General features: G+C 35.1%; 1 long non-coding RNA gene across 1 annotated transcript; it reads right to left on the bottom strand.

Annotated features, from left to right (window-relative positions):
• Window positions 1-1,246, bottom strand: LOC126586410 (uncharacterized). Its single transcript, XR_007610794.1, has 2 exons — window positions 1,051-1,246; window positions 1-649 (listed from the first exon to the last, which is right to left on the bottom strand). It is a non-coding gene; the product is annotated as an uncharacterized LOC126586410 (long non-coding RNA).
• Between the last annotated feature and the right edge of the window lie 1,937 nt (window positions 1,247-3,183).

Genomic DNA, 3,183 nt, shown 5'->3' with positions numbered 1-3,183 from the left:
TTGAACGAATGAAACCTGAATGATATCAAATCCAATCTAGATACAAAAGATTAAAACCTGTTTCCTTACAAATAGACAAAAAATATTACAGTGATTGATTGGATTCTCACACTTGCATCTACCTCTCAAGTGGAACCAGCATTTACATACAAAAAAATAATGAATGCTGGGTGACATGGGATGCAAAACCTTGTATAAATACTATCAAGAGATGTTCCCTGATGGATCTAACTCTCCAATATCGTCAAATTCAAGCTGGAAAGTTAGCAGGCATGCAGGCACAGAAATGGATAATGCAGGGATGGTTAGTTCTTTACTCAGAATGAATATTTAAGTATTGCAACTTTTCATTAAGTTAATAAAATTCTCACCAATAAATATTTAAATACTGTAACATTTAACATACTGTTGTTAATGAATTTGCTAATCAATTTCTTACAAACATATTAAGCGCAAGAAAGCCTTCTCCTTGATTCTTTATTTATTATTCTCTATTTTTTCTGCTCTAATTTAAACACCAGATTCATCCCAGACCAGAAAATAAGGAAAATTAAGCGGAAAAAAAAAGAGAAAGAAAAAAGACATATCTGAAGCACAACCAGCATGAAAACGCCAACACAACAGCTGGGATAACGAACAACACTGTTCCCTGAAAATACAAAACACAACCAAATCATACACCCATGATCACAACCACGACACAGAAACAAAAAAAACACAGAACACTGTTTGCTAAAATTAAAATGAGAATCAAACCACATAGTCACACTTAGAATCCCAACACAGAAAGAAAGCCCTACTATTCTATAAGTCTCAGCCCCAGAAAAAAATCCAAAGGAAATAGTTAACTCTAAATCTTCAAAATCATTTAAACCCAAATTCAAACGAAAGACCTAACTCTAAATACAAAATTAAAAACAAAAAAGGGCAAAAAAGGGCAACCAACTTGAAACCTTGAAAATCAACTAAACCCAAATTCAAACAAAATACCTAACTCTCAATATAAAATTAACAAAAAAAAAAGGGCAACCAAAAATACACACAACTAACCAGAAAACAGCAAGACTTGAAACGTCAAGAAGGCAGCGTGCGAAGCGCTAGACCAAGGATGAGAAGATGAAGACAGAAAACTGAAGACGAAAAAAAAAGAGGCTAAAGAGAGGAAGCAGAAAAATGAAAGGAAAAAGTAAACAAAGAGAGGAGTGAAAACGAAACAAAAAGGGAAAAATCCTCTCAACAGAAACACTCCCGATGATCAACACATGGAAAGCATGTACTGAAAAAGCAAAGCAAAACCCAAAAAAAAAAAAAGACTAGAGGCGGAGGAATGAGAGATGCGCATGCAGTAAGGACAAAACGGTCAAATCAATGTACAAAATCAGCATTAAAACGAAGAGGAAGGAAAAAATTAGGGGCATTCTCGCCATTTTACTGCTCTAGAATAGTACCAGGGGAGTTTGAGTTTGAGTATATATAAATATAAATACACACACACACACACACACACACATATACACACATACATACATACAAATAGCAATATTGTTGTTAATAGAATTATTAATTAGGAATGTGATTGTATGAATTTAAAGTAGAATTCCAATAGGATTTGGAGACCAAATCCTCATTGTTATTTTTTTAACAAACGATATTATCTACACTAAGCGGAGAGGGTGAGCTTGGCCTTACAATGAGCTAGCAATAATGTAGTTCAAATTCGTCTTTGGCGAGAATCGAACATAAGTTCTCTTATTATAAGTGAAGAGAAATATCACTAAGGCAAGAAAACCTATCATGATTAGTACAAAGTACTAAGCCAAGGAGTGATGGCACAATTCTCATACACTTGAGCTCTTCTCTATATCTCTCACCCACTTTTATAAGGCTTTTTAGTCAAAATGGTCCATAAGATTTGCCCAACTCCTCACTTTAGTCCCTAATATTTGAAATCAATAGAGTGGTCCCTAAGATTGTCCATCATCAATCATTTTGGTCTTTCAGTGAAAAATTATGTTAAATAAGAATCCAAATTACAAAATTACCCTTAATATAATAAACAATAGACCAAAATGATTTGACAAAATTGAGGGTATTTTTGTCATTTATCCTTATTTTATTGAGATTTTTCAAGAAAGAACCAAAATGATTGATTGTGGACAAACTCAGGGACCAATTCTGCTGATTTCAAATCTTAGGGACCAAAGTGAGGAGTTATGCAAATCTCAATGACCACTTTAGCTAAAAAAACCCTTTTATAATTAGTTCCACAATATATATGCACACACAGACACATTGTAGTTGTAACTACAATATAGATATGCCACTTAGAAAGACAGAAGAATCTAAAAGAGACTAGAAGCTAGCTAGAGAACCATAGAAACCATATCTTTATATATGCCACCAATTAACTTGACATACTTCCAATTTTCTAAATATTCCATGCTATGGTAAGACTAGACTGTGAGTGGTAGCTAATGGTGGTGAACCGGAAGCTGTGATGGAGATGGATGCATACTACGATAATGACTAGAGAATTTTCTAGTTCTTCACCAATATTGGATTTAATCCCCATCTATAATAAACAATGCTCCACCTCTGCAGATTGGACTCTCTACTAGATAGTGTTAGTGTGGAAGAATCGAGTTAGGATTTTGTTGGGCTTGGTTTTGTAAGTCTCTTTGAGTCTAGGTTTACTTGTACTTCAAATTGCTTAATTTAGTGTATATTTGTACCATTGTGATATCAATGAAATCTATACAATTATAATTCTCCATAATATCTCTCTTTTAGGTTTCCATTTCCTGGTCAAACCCTAACATCCCACTTTTTTCCCAACCCTAGTCGTCCCCCTTACGGATTTGGATCCTCTCTGGATCCAAAGGATCTGAACCCGCGGATCAAGTGATTTGGACCATCCAAATTTGATTTAACGGCTACAATTATTATAACTTTTAAAGAGGTCCCATGTTTATAACTGTTTGATCAAATTTTGACGAGCCGGATCATTTGATCAGCAGGCTCAAATCAAGTGGATCCGGAGAGGATCCAAATCCCTCCCTTACTTTCCCATTCCCAAAATTCCCTTGCCGTGATCCTCTCCCTCCTTCCCATGGCCACTCAAACTTCATCTTCTTCCTCCACCCCTGGAACTTCTCTCTTCGGTCCTAATGTTGTCTACTTTCT

Source organism: Malus sylvestris, chromosome 2 (genome assembly GCF_916048215.2).
Source record: "Malus sylvestris chromosome 2, drMalSylv7.2, whole genome shotgun sequence".
NCBI classification, from domain to species: Eukaryota; Viridiplantae; Streptophyta; class Magnoliopsida; order Rosales; family Rosaceae; genus Malus; species Malus sylvestris.
This window is presented reverse-complemented; position numbering and strand designations above follow the sequence as displayed.